Source organism: Saccostrea echinata, unplaced genomic scaffold, assembly GCF_033153115.1.
Source record: "Saccostrea echinata isolate AGI-Se365-2 ecotype Australia unplaced genomic scaffold, CSIRO_AGI_Sech_v1 ptg000033l, whole genome shotgun sequence".
NCBI classification, from domain to species: Eukaryota; Metazoa; Mollusca; class Bivalvia; order Ostreida; family Ostreidae; genus Saccostrea; species Saccostrea echinata.
Genome location: NW_026889782.1, coordinates 4,861,465 through 4,877,949, shown reverse-complemented (window position 1 = coordinate 4,877,949; position 16,485 = coordinate 4,861,465). Strand labels below are relative to the sequence as shown.

Sequence of the window (16,485 nt, the reverse complement as noted above, 5' to 3'; positions counted from 1 at the left end):
TCCCCCGCTTTCACTGAAAGTGGGGGATATTAATTTGGGTCTGTCTGTCCGTCCGTCCGTCTGTCTGTAACGCTTTCGTTTCCGCACGATATCTCGAGAACCCTTTGAGCTTTCGCAATGAAATTTTGCATAGCAACTCCCTATGGCCTAAAGAACTCTATTGATATTAAGGTCAAAGGTCAAGGTCATAAATTCTGTCTGTTATAACACTTTCGTTTCCACGCGGTATCTCGAGAATCCTTTGAGCTTTTGCAATGAAATTTTACATAGCAACTCCTTGTGGCCTAAGGAAGACCTCTATTGATTTTGAGGTCAAAAGGTCAGAGTTCAAGGTCGTAAATTTTCTAAATTCCGTCTGTGTGTAACACTTTTCTTTCTGGGCGATATCTCAAGAAGCCTTTGAGCTTTTGCAATGAAATTTTATACCATAACTCCCTAGGGCCTCTCTCGCCCCTCTCAAAGTGTCTCGCCCCGTTTTTAAATTATTATTTACATGTATTAAAAGTCGCATGGCACTATTTTTAGCACAAGGGCTTGTTGAGAGTTATTACGTATAACACAGGTTGTCGGCGGACATTATATTCTTATTACATCTATTAGAACTGTTTAGTAAAGGCTAAATTAGACACCATGTATTGATTAAAAAATTTGACAATATCAAACGTCAATATAAACATTATATGTGAGTTAATGTTTGAATTTAATCTTTTGTATAATCAAGTGCCTCCGTGGTCTAGTGGTATGTTGCTCGCTTAACAAGCGAGAGGTCCGGGTTCAATCCCCAGACGATTCTCTCTTTTTTTTTTTGTAATTTTTTTTTTTTTTTGGGGGGGGGGGGGGTCACTAAATGATACTATTTAACATGTGAAATGATAATGTTATGATGTCTGACGTGTAAAAACTCATAAAATCATTATTACAGCGTGATTAATTAAATATACTGTATATTAAAAATAATCTTCTATACACATGTTAAAGAATAAGCAATGAAATTTGTATATCCATATTGGCATCTTTTAAAATTTGCTTCAATATGTATGTATACATTCAATAATTCTACAAATACAGGGGGCAGTGTGACCCCCCCCCCCCCCCCCCGAACTGCGAATGCTCTTCTTTTTCCCCTAAGCGGGGGACGCAAATTCTCTGAATTAGCTTGTTATCTCTTGATTTACTCCAAAAACATTTTTAGATCATATGAATGTTGGAAGTCTGCTTAGCTACCATGAAAACGGTGTATCAAGTTGATTTTTTCCTTAAAAGTGCCATTTCTGTTACATCATTTATATCTGCCCAAAGGTAATGTAGATTATGAGTTTTAGAGTAATATGACATATATAATACAATGATACATTATATTATACAATGATACAGTGGATTGATATAGTGCTTGTCAAAACTGAATAGAACTTATATTATGTTACTCAAGTAAAGCCATGACAAAGATCTATTTTATCGTAATAACAGTAAATACATCCTTTGTATAAACCTATAGAACAGTGTATACGTGTATGTACTTTCCTGTTTATTTTGTACTCGGAAGGAGTGATTATCCCACAGAATAAAACTTGGAAAATAGCAATACTGTAATTTCTGGTATGTAATATTCTAGTAAACACTCTTATAAATGTTGTACTTATTCTTTTTTTATATGTAGGCTGGAGCCACAGAACAATGATGGGTTGGTTTTTTTTTACAATGAAAACTCTTTTAGCTACTTACTATCTGATGAACTTCGTACTTCCGTCATCATCATACATGTACAATATAAAACAAGATCTGTAAAATAAAAATCTTGATGCGTTAAAATTCAAGTTGTCTGATGGAAAACACTAGCCATATTAGCAAAATAGGATGATTACATTGTGGACCGTTTCAAGTATTCCCCTCATTTGTATGAAAAGCACAAAAGAGACTGTAACTAAAAAATGGCAAATCAGTCTATTCCAACTTCTACATATGTTGGATTAAACACTACAAGGAACACGACATATTATGACTTAATAATATCACGCCACAAGATTACTACCCTCACAAATATCCAATCATACAAGAGTGGGAAGTTCCCATACGAGGATATTTAACATTTTTCGTAGCTCTCAGTACCATAATAAGCAACATTTTGCTATCTGTTTTTATCCTTCGGAGTTCACCGTCTCCTACTACCATTCTATTGTCATCCCTAGCAATTTCAGACTCGGTGATATGTGTCACTATACTACCGGAAGCAATTTATTTCAACATGGCAGAAAACTACAAGAATCCCTACATAACTTACCAATGGTGCAAAGCTAATCACGTGTTGCGCGTTATTTGCCGTATCTGTGCGATGACCTCAAATTGGTTAACAGTTATGCTGGGTGTACAACGATTGCTTGCTGTTACTTTTCAAATACAGACAATTATGTAGCAAGGTAGCGACATCTATAGAAATTGTAGTTATAGCTTCTGTTGCCTTCTTACTAAATCTGTCCAGAGCCTTGGGAATAAACATTAGAGAGCTTCCAATTTATACATCTTCGGATTATAATGAGCCTCTGCCTTCAGCTGCATGAAGCTACTTTCTCTCGAGTTTATCAAGACTTTTTGCGACCCAGTTAAATCGGCAATGATTTTTTTTTTAAATTTTTTAGGTCACCTGAGTCACTCAGGTGACCTATTGCTATCTGTTTTCGTCCGTCGTCGTCCGTCGTGCGTTAACTTTTGAACATTTTTAACTTCTTCTCTAGAACTGCTCAACCAATTTCAACCAAATTTGGTATATAGCATCTATGGGTAAAGGGAAACAAAAATTGTGAATTTCATGGTCCCTGCCCCCCCCCCCCCGGGGGCCTGAGGGGTGGGGCTAAAACCACCAAAAATAATGCAATCTTTAAAAATCTTCTTCTTTACTCCTGGACATCAAGCAGTCAAACTGTTTGCATCATTGTAATAAGCATTGAGCCCTCTATCAAAATTGTGAAATTCATGGCCCCCAGGGTCAGGGGTTCTGGCCCCAGGGTGGGGCTATATAGATCATATAGTGAAAGTGCATTATTTCTTTGAAAATCTTCTCTGCTCATGGGTATTAAATAAAGTAACTAAGTACATAGTTATGATGAGCAAGAGTGCCTCTTCCAAAATTGTGAAATTCATGGCCTCAGGGTCAGGGGTTCTGGTGTTAGGGCCGGCGGGGCTCTATAGATTATATAGTGAAAATGCATTAATTCTTTGAAAATCTTTTTTGCTCCTGGGTATTAAATAAAGTAACTGAGTACATAGTTATGATGAGCAAAAGTGCCTCTTCCAAAATTGTGAATTGCATGGCCCCAGGGTCAGGGGTTCTGGTGTTAGGGCGGGGCTCTACAGATTATATAGTGAAAATGCATTAATTCTTTGAAAATCTTCTTCTCTGCTCCTGGGTATTAAATAAAGGAACCAAGTAGATAGTTGTAATGAGCAAGAGTGCCTCTTCCAAAATTGTGAAATTCATGGCCCCAGGGTCAGGGGTTCTGGTGTTAGGGCGGGGCTCTATAGATTATATAGTGAAAATGCATTAATTCTTTGAAAATCTTCTTCTTTGCTCCTGGGTATTAAATAAAGTAACTAAGTACATAGTTATGATGAGCAAGAGTGACTCTTCCAAAATTGTGAATTTCATGGCCCCAGGGTCAGGGGTTCTGGCTTCGGGGCCACCAACATATAAAAATCTCAGCTCAAATCTCAGCCTCAAATCTTAGATTTCTGCCTCACCTGAGATTTTCCTAAAACACCGTGCCACCAACATTTCTGAGATTCGTCTCACGTAAGCTGAGATTTGAGAAAAATCTTAGACTTATTCTTGTTGTTATATGCGACCTTTTTTCTTATAATGCACGAAGCTGTTGAATCAATGATTGAATTTACCTTTCAGTTAGTTGTTTATGCAATATTTTGGTGTATAATCGCGAAAATACACATTCTACACTTCCTTCGTCTTTTATTTGCTGTTTTGAGTCACTCAACGGAAAGGATTCCATTACGATCTTTGCGACAATAAATATTCACCGAGTCCCCGTAAAATATAATCCCTATAGAAGAATAACACAAAACATATCCAAACTTTATAGTCTTGGTTCGTCTGTCTACATAAACACACAAAAATATACACCGAGGCGTCACTTCCGCCATTGTGACGTTACGTGTCGAAAGATTACAAAGAGTAGATAGTCGGATCAAGACCATAATATATACAGGCCGATTACACATTTTTTTCTTTTATTTTGTTTTGTACACTGTCAGATATATCTATTACATTGTACTCTCCATAGCAAAAATGTTTTAAATATAGGGAGTTTTTGTCCCTATTTAGAATAATTTTAAAAAATCATTTTAAGCGATCAAAGAAAATAAATTTTACCGCCGAAATGATGATTTTAATACTGCAAACTCGGCAAAAACAGTAATTAAGAAAACACCGAGTATTTTTTTTCTAGCTGATTAAATGCTAATTTTCTCACATGATAATTTTCTTGAGTGTTCCGTAAAATTCGTGCATAAGTTGCGACAGAAAAAATGTCAGTCAAGGGCGAGTAACATAATTACAATTCAATTCAATATACATGTATGCTTGGTTTTAAGTGAACCCAATTTATCAAGAAAATTTCGATATAAATTATTTAATGTCAGGTTATTTCAGGTATACACACCCTTTCCCCCGAAAAAACAAAAAACCTGAATTGAACTACGGACATGTATGTAGGGACGAGGCTAAATAACACATCACATTTTCCACGATCCCCTGTGAGAAAATGTCACAGGAAAAATATTCTTCTTTTCAGGTATAAAATATATAATAATTATAAATTTCAGATATAATAAGAACGAATATAGTGAGCAATATTCGTTGTTACACTGGAAACCTAAATCAATCTAACAATCACTTATCAAGTGACGATTAACTTATTAATTCCTATGAAAAGTCTCACGGCGTAATCATGTACTATTTGAAACTTAGGACCATACTTGTTTTTTTTTTTAATCTCAAAATGTAACTGGTCGTATTAAAAAAAAGTCAGGCTTATTCTTACAAATAATATAAACGGTCAGGGATATTTGTGTGCGATGCATAGCGAGTATAAAGCAGATGCCCATACGCGGATCTAGAGGGAGGAGGTTGTCGCCCCCCCCCCCCCCGGAATTTGCAAAGTTATTAAAAGTATATATTGAATCAAATAAAAATTGATTTTGGACACCACCCCTCCCCCCCATTGAAAACGTGAACCCCACCACTACCATAACGAAATAGGTTTTTCACGTTTGTGAAACGGATTTTTTTTTCTTTTCAAGAAATTTTCGCGGTTTGATACTTTTGGGAAATCAGTTTTACTTGTCAAGAAATTTCTGGGTTGGATTTTCTTTTTTGACTTGGATGACCCCCCCTCCCCCCCCCCACTGGAAAGAATCACTGGATCCCTACTCTCAATTAAGAATTTTATAGATTTAGTGAAGATCCAAATTAGACAGATTGCTTTCATCAGTGATTAATAAATGGTGATTTATGAATAAATAGAATATTTTTACACAGAAATTTAGACAATTTTTTTTTTAATATTTGCGTATAATTTACAGATCAGGTACGTATATTGTACAAGTAAAAAATAACTACCGGAGAAAGAACAAAGAAGAGGTCGTGGAGATTAATATTACCTAATCATATTTTCTTTTCTGATATACATGTATATACAATGTGAATTAATAAATTTGCCTAACCATGAGTAGCACACTAAAATATGAATTTAATTAATAAATGAAAATAATTCTTGCATGAATGAAGATATACATGTTATGTAAAACATGTCACAAGAATATTGATTTTATTCCTTATTTTTTTTTCTTTTGATATAGTTTCAAGTGCATTGTTTCATTGCGTGGACAATATTATGAGATTATGAGATTTTTTACATGTGCGTAAGACCCCCCCCCCCTTTCTTAAAAACGTATGATCTTGGTTTGGGAGAAATAAACATGCTCTCTGTGTTTGCACGTTAATTTCATGTATTCATTGATTAACGTGTGCACTGTCATAATATTTGCAACCATTTTACCATAAAATAATTCTGTGAGATTTTATTTGAGACTACTATGTACCAATCTCAAGATTTTCTGAGAAATCTCAGATTTTTTTCTCAGCTGAGTCAGAAAAAATGTTGGTGGCACGCACGTTTCAGAGAAATCTCAGATTTGAGAAAAATCTCAGATTTAAGAAAAAACTCAAAAGATAAGTCTGAGTTTCAGAAAATATTTCATTGGTGGCACAGTTTGGTGAGAAAAACTCAAATTTTCTGAGAAATCTCAGATTTGAGAAAATCTCAGCGTTGGTGGCCCCGAAGCCTGGTGTTAGGGCGGGGCTCTATTGATTATATAGTGAAAATGCATTAATTCTTTGAAAATTTTCTTCTCTGCTCCTGAGTATTAAATAAAGGAACCAAGTAGATAGTTATGATGAGCAAGATAGCCTCTTCCAAAATTGTGAAATTCATGGCCCCAGGGTCAGGGGTTCTGGTGTTAGGGCGGGGCTCTATAGATTATATAGTGAAAATGCATTAATTCTTTGAAGATCTTCTTCTTTGCTCCTGGGTATTAAATAAAGTAACTAAGTACATAGTTATAATGAGCAAGAGTGCCTCTTCCAAAATTGTGAATTTCATGGCCCCAGGGTCAGGGGTTCTGGTGTTAGGGCGGGGCTCTATTGATTATATAGTGAAAATGCATTAATTCTTTGAAAATCTTCTTCTCTGCTCCTGAGTATTAAATAAAGGAACCAAGTAGATAGTTATGATGAGCAAGATTGCCTCTTCCAAAATTGTGAAATTCATGGCCCCAGGGTCAGGGGTTCTGGTGTTAGGGCGGGGCTCTATAGATTATATAGTGAAAATGCATTAATTCTTTGAAGATCTTCTTCTTTGCTCCTGGGTATTAAATAAAGTAACTAAGTACATAGTTATAATGAGCAAGAGTGCCTCTTCCAAAATTGTGAATTTCATGGCCCCAGGGTCAGGGGTTCTGGTGTTAGGGCGGGGCTCTATTGATTATATAGTGAAAATGCATTGATTCTTTGAAAATCTTCTCTGCTACTGGAGACTATTTAAACAAACTAAGTGCATGGTTATGATACATAAGGATGCCTCTTCCAAAATTTTTAAATATATGGCCTCAGTTTTTGGGGTTCTTGAGGAGGGGGGGGGGGCTTTATTGATTATATAATGAACAAGAGGCCCAAGGGCCTTAACGGTCACCTGAGTATAATACAATTTAGAGGATCCATAGAGTATAAAATGAACTGAAAGGTGAAGCTTTATTGCCCAAAAGCAAGAAAAATAGGGTGATCAGGATCAACAAAATAATTAATCTAGTATTCACTGATAGTTTATGAATTAGGTTCTAATCTGTTCCCCATTTATCACTATCACTATACAGTGTATTAAAAACCTATCAGTGCTTCTGTACTATTTTAATTTCTTGTTCAAATCTCTTACATTGGCCTCTCTTGGTTTATGATGAACATTTAATAAGACAAGTTATTTTTGTTCCATTTTTATTTATCTATTACTTACAAGTCTATCTGATCATTAAAACTATGAAAATACTTTTTGTGTTATACAATAAAAATTCTTGCTTAAATCTCTTATTCTATTAACCTTTCAAGTACATTGTTTACAGTGATTAATTATCAAAAGTAAACGGCAAAGAGGAATAACTCCTCTCAGTAGAATACCACAGGTACTTGTGGACAGGACCCCCCCCCCCCCAATATGCCCCACAGGTCAAAAAATATTTTTAAGTATTTTTTTCATAAATTATTCTTCTAGTACACATTTACAATGTATTCCATAAGAAAAATCTAAAAAAATAACACAGAATTAACGTTTTACTAAAAAATCATACCCGCGGTATTATAAAATAGAGAAGGTAAGTCACTTCCATTTGTTTACACTGGACCCCTCTTGGATATCAGGCCCGAAATATCATTTACCTAATACATGTCACCGAAATGTGTCATGATATCTTGTTTCGGTAGATATTTTTGTCTTTAATCGTGCTATTTAATTGCCCAGGCATCCCATAATAATCCGAGTATTCATCGTCAAACGTGAAAAATGCTACAAGATTTGGAAATGTCAGAGTAGAAATTACGGAAGTGATGCAAAAACGACACCTAGCGTGTAACTCTCGAGTTCCGAGTGTTATAGAACTAAGGGAAAAGTCAGAGGTCTACGAAAAAGTTCGGCAAAATTTTGATAAAGAAGTCGAAATTGATTCATTAGAATTAAGTTCTGCTTAAGATTTTCGAGATGAGCGAGGGTAGTCGTCAATATTCCCTTTAAAGGATGTTATCATTGATACCAAGTAGCGGTTTAAAAATCGCTTAAACATTATAAACTTGACATGTAACCCCCCCCCCCCCACTCCACCTCGACCGCCTTCCACATCTGCGTGGACGTGGAATTTTCATTAAATTGTGTCTGCGGAAAGGTGGATATCCGTTAAACTAATGTGGTAGTAAATATAATATTTAGAATGATAAACTAGTTTTAAAAATAAGTAGACAGAAATGTGATTATTTAAAACTGTACAAAAAAATCTCTTTTTTTCCCCATTTGTTATGAATTCGCTACATGTATTTAATCAATATTGATTAATTTGGGGACGGGGGCTGTGCAACGTCATTACAAGTTACAGTGTTGGAGAAAAACAAATTGACCGGTTGATGAATGGTTGTACAACCCATGCAATATTTAAACGTCAATTGCTACGTAATACAAGTTGCAATTATCTAACTATGACTGTTAGAAAAGACGTACCTAAAGAGCTTTTTAAAAAGTCTTTATTTTATAGAAGTTAAGCTTCCGTTTGTTCAATTAAAATAATAGCAGCTTGATATATATGTAATCAAGGCCAGAAATAAACTCAGCAGTGCGACGCGAAAGTAAAGAAGAGCATGAAAATTATTTTTAAAAAAAAAATGGGGTTCTGATTTTCATTCTTAAGAATTAATTTTGAAAAGACTCACATTTAAATTCCTTGGCAAATGATAATCATCGCATAAGAATATTAAAAAATACACATAATTATTAAGCTTAATATTATCGGAATTAATTGCAAGCATGTCCATGTAGAAGGGGAAGGGGGGTTACATGTCTTGTAAGTTGTAAATACCGGTAAATGTTTAAGCGATTTTTAAACCGCTACTTGGTATCAATGATAACATCCTTTAAAGGGAATATTGACGACTACCCTCGCTCATCTCGAAAATCTTAAGCAGAACTTAATTCTAATGAATCAATTTCGACTTCTTTATCAAAATTTTGCCGAACTTTTTCGTAGACCTCTGACTTTTCCCTTAGTTCTATAACACTCGGAACTCGAGAGTTACACGCTAGGTGTCGTTTTTGCATCACTTCCGTAATTTCTACTCTGACATTTCCAAATCTTGTAGCATTTTTCACGTTTGACGATGAATACTCGGATTATTATGGGATGCCTGGGCAATTAAATAGCACGATTAAAGACAAAAATATCTACCGAAACAAGATATCATGACACATTTCGGTGACATGTATTAGGTAAATGATATTTCGGGCCTGATATCCAAGAGGGGTCCAGTGTAAACAAATGGAAGTGACTTACCTTCTCTATTTTATAATACCGCGGGTATGATTTTTTAGTAAAACGTTAATTCTGTGTTATTTTTTGGATTTTTCTTATGGAATACATTGTAAATGTGTACTAGAAGAATAATTTATGAAAAAAATACTTAAAAATATTTTTTGACCTGTGGGGCATATTGGAGGGGGGGGGTCCTGTCCACAAGTACCTGTGTAGAATACAAATTAATAGAGCCCTGGCCAGGACTAGAACACTTGAACAAATGGTCCAGATGTTCAAAATCTGGTAAAAATACCCTTCCTTATTAAAACTTTTAATCTTTTTGCCTCTGATATGCTCAAGTGCAGAGAAAATTTTTAAAGAAATAATGCATTTTTACTTCAGATTCACTATATTATCAATAGAGCCCCCCCCCCCTCCCCACCAAGAAACACTAGAGTCTCTCACCCTGGGACCAGAAGTTTGCTCATCATAAGTAATCACTTTGTTTATCTGCTTAACACTAAGGAGCAGACAGGATTATTTAATAGAATTAATGCATTTTCACTATATTATCAAGAGCCCCACAATTACACCAGCACATCTGACCCGGGTCATGCAATTCACTACTCTGGAAGAAGCACTCTTGCTCATCATAACTATATACTTGGCTTCTTTGCTTTTTAACCAGAAGCAGAAAAGAATATTTTCAAAGAAATTTTGCTTTTTCACTATATAATCAATAGAGCCCCCCCCCCAAACCTTTTCACTAGAACCCTTGACCCTGAAATTCACAATTTTGGAAGAGGCATCCTTGTGTATCATAACAATGTATTTAGTTTGTTTAAATAGTACCCAGGGGCAGACAAGAAGATTTTCGAAGAAAAAATTCACCTTCACTATAGGATCTATAATAGCATTTTCACTATATAATAAATAGAGCCCGTCCCTAACATTAGAACCCCTGATCCAAGGGTCATGAAAATCACTATTTTGGAAGAGTCACCCTTCCTAATATCATAACTATGTATTTAATTAGTTTCAATAATACCCAGAGAAGAGAAGAAGATTTTCAAAGAAATAATGCACTTTCACTATATGATCTGTATAGCCCCGCCCTAGCACCAGAACCCCTAATCCTGGGGCCATGAATTTCACAATTTTGGTAGAGTCACCCTTGCTTATCATAACTATGTATTTGATTTGTTTCAATAATACCCAGGAGAAGAGAAGAAGATTTTCAAAGAAATAATGCACATTCACTATATGATCTATATAGCCCCACCCTAGTACCAGAATCCCTGACCCTGGGGCCATGAATTTCACAATTTTGGAAAAGGCATCATTGCTTGTCATAACCATGCACTTAGTTTGTTTAAATAATACCCAGGAGCAGAGAAGAAGATTTTCAAAGAAATAATGCATTTTCACTGTATAATCAATAGAGCCCCGCCCTAGCACCAGAACGCCTGACCCTGGGGCTATGAATTTCACAATTTTGGTAGAGTCACTCTTGCTTATCATAACTATGTATTCAAATTGTTTCAATAATACCCAGGAGTAGAGAAGAAGATTTTCAAAGAAATAATGCACTTTCACTATATGATCTATATAGCCCCCCCCCCCCAGCACCAGAACCCCTGACCCTGGGGCCATGAATTTCACAATTTTGGTAGAGTCACTCTTGCTTATCATAACTATGTATTTAGTTTGTTTCAAAAATACCCAGGAGTAGAGAAGAAGATTTTCAAAGAAATAATGCACTTTCACTATATGATCTGTATAGCCCCACCCTAGCACCAAAACCCCTGACCCTGGGGCCATGCATTTCACAATTTTGGTAGAGTCACTCTTGCTTATCATAACTATGTATTCAATTTGTTTCAAAAATACCCAGGAGTAGAGAAGAAGATTTTCAAAGAAATAATGCACTTTCAATATATGATCTGTATAGCCCCACCCTAGCACCAGAACCCCTGACCCTGGGGCCATGAATTTCACAATTTTGGCAGAGTCACTCTTGCTTATCATAACTATGTATTCAATTTGTTTCAATAATACCCAGGAGTAGAGAAGAAGATTTTCAAAGAAATAATGCACTTTCACTATATGATCTCTATAGCCCCACCCTAGCACCAGAACCCCTGACCCTGGGGCCATGAATTTCACAATTTTGGTAGAGTCACTCTTGCTTATCATAACTATGTATTCAATAATACCCAGGAGTAGAGAAGATTTTCAAAGAAATAATGCACTTTCACTATATGATCTATATAGCCCCCCCCCCCCCTTAGCACCAGAACCCCTTACCCTGGGGCCATGAATTTCACAATTTCGGTAGAGTCACTCTTGCTTAACATAATTATGTATTTAATTTGTTTAAATAATACCAAGGAGTAGAGAAGAAGATTTTCAAAGAAATAATGCACTTTCACTATATGATCTATATAGCCCCCCCCCCCTCCCCACCTGGCAACAGAACCCCTGACCCTGGGGCTATGAATTTCACAAAGTTGGTAGAGTCACTCTTCCTTATCATAACTATGTATTCAATTTGTTCCAATAATACCCAGGAGTAGAGAAGAAGATTTTCAAAGAAATAATGCACTTTCACTATATGATCTGTATAGCCCCACCCTAGCACCAAAACCCCTGACCCTGGGGCCATGCATTTCACAATTTTGGTAGAGTCACTCTTGCTTATCATAACTATGTATTCAATTTGTTTCAAAAATACCCAGGAGTAGAGAAGAAGATTTTCAAAGAAATAATGCACTTTCACTATATGATCTATATAACCCCAATCTAGCACCAGAACCCCTGACCCTGGGGCCATGAATTTCACAATTTTGGTAGAGTCACCCTTACTTATCATAAATATGTATTCAATTTGTTCCAATAATACCCAGGAGTAGAGAAGAAGATTTTCAAAGAAATAATGCACTTTCACTATATGATCTATATAGCCCCGCCCTAGCACCAGAACCCCTGACCCTGGGGCCATGAATTTCACAATTTTGGTAGAGGGCTCAATGTTTATTACAATCATGCCAACAGTTTGACTGCTTGATGTCCAGGAGTAAAGAAGAAGATTTTTAAAGATTGCATTAATTTTGGTGGTTTAAGCCCCACCCCTCAGGCCCCAGGGGGGTAGGGACCATGATATTCACAAATTTTGTTCCCTTCCCACATAGATGCCATATGCTAAAATTGGCTGAAATTGGTTCAGCGGTTTCAGAGAAGAAGCTGAAAATGTTCAAATGTTAACACACGACGCACGACGACGGACTAAAACAGATAGCAATAGGTCACCTGAGTGACTCAGGTGACCTAAAAAGCATTAATTCTATTAATTAATCATTAATTAATCCTGTCTGCTCCTTAGTGTTGAGCTGATAAATAAATTGCTTAGCTATGATGAAAATGGGAACTTCGAACAGAATTTTTAAATCTTGTGGTCCTAGGGTCAGGGCTTCTAGCATAATGGGGGGGGGGGGGGGGGCTTTGATAATATAGTGGAAAAGTGTTAATTCTTTGAAGTCCATAGTTATGATGATGAGGGCAACTCTTCCAAATTTGTAAATTTCTTGACCCTTGGTCTTGGCTTCTGGTGTTAGGGTAAGGCTTTGTTGAATCTGTAGTGAAAATGCATTGTACCTGTGAAATTCTTCTCTGCTTCTGGGCATATCGGAAGCAAATTGAGTAAAAGTTTAAATGATATGAGTAAGCGTATTTCTACCAGATTTTTAAACATCTGGACCATTCGTCTAAGCATTCTGGTCCTGGGCAGGGCTCTATTAACTTGTATTCTACTGAGAGAAGTTATTCCCCTTTTCCATTCACCTTTGATAATTAATCACTGTATACTGTAAATGTATTTGAAAGGTTAATAGAGTAAGATAATTATGCAAGAATGTTTATCGTATAATTCAAAAAGTACTTTCTTAGTTTTAATAATCAGGTAGACCTGTAAGTAATAGATAAATAAAAATGAGACAAAAAAAAACTTATCTTATTAAAAGTTCTTCAAAGACCATAAGAGAGGTCAATGCTAGAGGTCTTAGTATGGGTTTAAAAATAGTACAGAAGCACTAATAGTTTGTTAATAGTCTGCATGGTGATAGTGTTAAGTGGGGGACAGATTAGAACTTAATTTATGAGTTGATACTGAATACTAGACTACTTATTTCGTTGATCCTGATCTTCCTACTTCTCTTGCTTTAGGGCAACAATGTTTCATCTATCAGTGTATTTAACTTCTAAATTGTTGTATTATACTCAGGTGACCGTTAAAGCCCTTGGGCCTCTTGTTTATAGACTACTTTATCAAGTCCTTCCGGTTGTCATCCTCTTCTTCACTTCTGTGACACTGGCCTACTTTTTATTAAAACGACAGAACATGGGAGCTGCTATTTCTCAAAGAAGGGCCAAGATCCAGAGGAAGACTGTTCTTATTTTCCTTATTATGGTAGTATTTCTAGTTGCTGAACTACAAGATGGTATTACACACCTCATCTTTGCATCTGAGCTCTCTCGCAACTTTGAAAGATTAAATTTGTCAAGAGAACCTGAAATTATGTGGAGCACGATCTCCAGATTTATGTGTTTATTGAGTTATGCATGTAATTTCTGGATATTTTTCTTGATGAGTCAGCATTTTCGTTCGATTCTAATGGATATATTTAAATCTGGAATTCGGAGAGCTCATGTCTTAAATCAGGAAGCTTTGGAAGATGGAAGCAGTTATAATACCCAAAGCACAAGCAGAACACGCAAAGATGTTAAAAATACTCTAATTCTTATTAGCATGTAAATTCTATACATCTACCTGTACGATTATGTTCTTGGTTTTTAAATTTGACACTTCTGTTATGAACATCTGTATATCTGATTTAGAATTAGCGAACAATTTTGGATCATTTTTTATTAACAAGCTAAACAACATTCGAAATGTGTTGGTCAGTGAGAGCAGAAGCGACGATAATTCCATGGCTTTTGATAAAACATTTGATGGCGAAGCGTTGGTCAATTTTGATCCTACATCTTGTGAGGAAGGTTTTGAAAATTTTGTCAAACTCGGTACCCAAAACGTGTTGTTTAGACCCGTAAGCAACCAATTTACTCAAGGAATGTGAAAGTTCAGTATGCCTCATATCACTGATATCATCAACACATCGGTATCCGAGTGTTCTGTTCCATCGAGTTTCAAGGAGACAGTTTTGAAACAGTTGCTAAAAAACAAGGTTTGGATAAAGAATTTTTCAGAAATTATCAGCCTGTGTCAAACTTGTCTTTCATGTGTAAAGTTTTGGAAAAAAGTCGAATTGATCGTCATCTAGAACAAAACCATCTTAACGATGACCTTCAGTCCGCCTTCAGGAAATACCATTCCACTGAGACAGCCCTACTTCGTGTTCATCACGACATTGTTGCTGCGCTGGACAACAACAGTTGCGCAGTTCTAGTTATGTTGGACCTATCGGCAGCCTTCGATGTCATTGACCATGGCATCTTGTACAAACGCCTTGCACAGACTTTTGGTATAACAGAGAACTCTCTTTTGTGGATCATATCATACATGAGTCAAAGAACGCAACGCATATCATTATTTTTCCGAAATTACCGATCCAAAACCATTAAATATCGGAGTACCCCAAGGCTCAGTGTCGGGGTCAAAAATATACTTTATTTTTTCCCGTCCGCTTACCGAGATTTGCTTACGCCATGGTATGAGGTACATATGTATCACATAACCGCCGATGATGCACAAGTTTATCTCGTAGTAGAACCAACTGAGACCTGGCTGAATGTGTCTTAACGTTAGCATGCTGTCTAAATGAAATCAAAACATAGTAACATACTGAAATTAAAACGGAGCTTATTGTATTTGCCCCTAGAAGTCGAATCAAAATCATGACAGAATTCAGCTTATCGTTTGGAGAAATCATCATTCATAGTGTTCCGAATGTCAGAAATCTTGGTGCATTTTTCGATCAAATCCTATCTTTTGAAAAGAAATGTAATGCGGTTTCAAGGACATGCTACTCGCAAATTCGCAAAATAGAAGCATTAAACATTTTTGTACGGATGGGGCATGTAAAACACTTGTCCCCTCTCTGGTTACGTCGCGATTGGACTATTTTAATGAGCTGTTATTCAACATAAATAGCACATATATCAGCATATTGCAGAGAGTTCAGAACACAGCTGCTAGACTCATTACCAGTACAAGGCAAGCGTGAACATCTTCAACTCGTACTTTTTGAGCTACAGTGGCTTCCTGTCAATTATAGAGTACAATACAAACTATGTGTCTATGTCTTCAAAGCACTTCATGGTTTGGAACCGACTTATCTTTCTGAACTAGTTTGCGAATAGAGGTTGCCAGGTCACTTCGCTCGATTTCGTCAAACCAGTTGATTGTGCGCGAGTCCGATCAAAAACCTACTGTGATCGTACATTCGATAGAATTGCACCAACACTTTGGAATCAGCTTCCAGTGGAACTTGGGACAAGTTTACAAATTGGAAGTTTTTAAAAGGGAACTCAAGAAGCATCTTTTTAGAAAAGCCTTTCTTTGAAATGAAATGTGTATATACGTATGGATTGTCTTAATATGTGACTACTTTCAGAATTTCTTACTTTTTTTATAGGTGTATGTAAGATTGTTTTAGTCTTCCTTTTATTATGTAGATTGCTATATCTATGTAAAACGCTTTAGAGTTTATGCAAGATAAGGCGCTATATAAAATTTTATTGCAGCCCGGAGGACCGGGCTGCTCTATACATATAAGTTTAAGTGTTGGTATATGGGGATTGAGGTGGGAGAAGTTATTCAGAATTAAAGGTTTTCTAAACATTAAAAAGATTGTTAATCAG

General features: G+C 36.2%; 1 pseudogene; it reads left to right on the top strand.

Moving 5' to 3' along the window:
• The first annotated feature begins 1,677 nt into the window (after positions 1-1,677).
• On the top strand, positions 1,678-14,419 carry LOC133199093 (uncharacterized; annotated as a pseudogene).
• Positions 14,420-16,485: the final 2,066 nt, after the last annotated feature.